We start from the raw sequence: 1445 nt of genomic DNA on the forward strand, positions 1-1445 counted from the left end.
GGAGGATTCAGTTAAAATTGTAAAATCAGTTTAAGAAAGAATAAATCCAGGCCTTTGGCTTTAGTTTTTTCATCCCATTACAATTTGAATATTCATTCTGCAAAGCTACCTTCCAAGATAAAACATCCTAAAATTCATATCTCTGAGCAGTTGTTACAAATCCCATAATTCACCATGAAAATTCCTCACTTTTTATGCTCCTTTCCTTTCACAGTCAGCCATTTAGCCTTTGAAGATATTTTAAAGAGGGCTATTTTTAGTAGACGCTTATGGCTGCTGAAACACCCCAGGTACCATCGATTACCTTGAGGTGCAAGCATGTGGAAACTGATCTAGTTGATGATTTCATTCTTCAAGAAGGAAATCTTGAAGGCGCAGGGGCAGGCCATCCCTATGTGCTGAAAAATGAGCTGGTGGGGAAGAAGACCAAACTAGCTGAACAGAGAGCTTTGGCTGGAACTCAGGATAAAAATAAGAGTTTATGACCTTTGGAAGAAGGGCAGGAAACTCAGGAGGACTACAAAGATGTCGTGAGGTTATGCAAGGAGAAAATTAGAATGGCCAAAGCCCAGCTAGAACGCAAACTGGCATAGTTCTAGAGAGCAATAAGGTCTCCCCTCAGCGTCCTTTTCTCCAGACTAAATAATGCCACTTCCCTCAGCCACTCCTCAGAGGACTCGTTCTCCAGATCCTTCGCCAGCTTCATTACTCTTCTTTGGACATGCTCCAGCACCTCAATATCTTTCTTGTAGTGAGGGGCCCAAAACTGAACACAGTATTCCAGGTGCGGCCTCACCAGTGCTGTGTACATGGGGATGTTCACTTCCCTACTCCTGCTGGCCACACTATTTCTGATACAAGCCAGGATGCTACTGGCCTTCTTGGCCACCTGGGTGTGCCATAAAAAAACAATTAAAAATGTTTCTGTAAATACATTAACAACAAAAGGAGGGTTAAGGAGAATCTCCATCCTTTATTGGATGTGGGGGGAAACACCGTGACAATAGTGAAACATAGTGACAGCTGAGGAAAAGGCTGAGGTACTTAATGCCTTCTTTGCCTCAGTCTTTAATAGTAAGGCCAGTTGTTCTCAGGGTACCCAGCCCCCTGAGCTGGAAGACAGGGACGGCAAGCAGAATGAAGCCCCCATAATCCAAGGTTAGCAACCTGCTACACTACTCAGACACACACAAGTCAATGGGGCTGGATGGGATCCACCCAAGGGTACTGACAGAGCTGGTGGAAGTGCTCACCAACCCACTTTCAATCATTTATCAGCAGTCCTGGCTAACCAGGGAGGTCCCAGTTGACTGGAGGTTAGCAAATGTGATGCCCATCTACAAGAAGGGCTGGAAGGAGGACCTGCAGAACGACAGGCCTGTCAGTCTGACCTCAGTGCTGGAGAAGGTTATGGAGCAGATCATCTTGAGTGCCATCACGTGGCA

The sequence above is a fragment of the Fulmarus glacialis genome, unplaced genomic scaffold, assembly GCF_000690835.1.
Source record: "Fulmarus glacialis isolate BGI_N327 unplaced genomic scaffold, ASM69083v1 scaffold9145, whole genome shotgun sequence".
NCBI lineage: Eukaryota > Metazoa > Chordata > Aves > Procellariiformes > Procellariidae > Fulmarus > Fulmarus glacialis.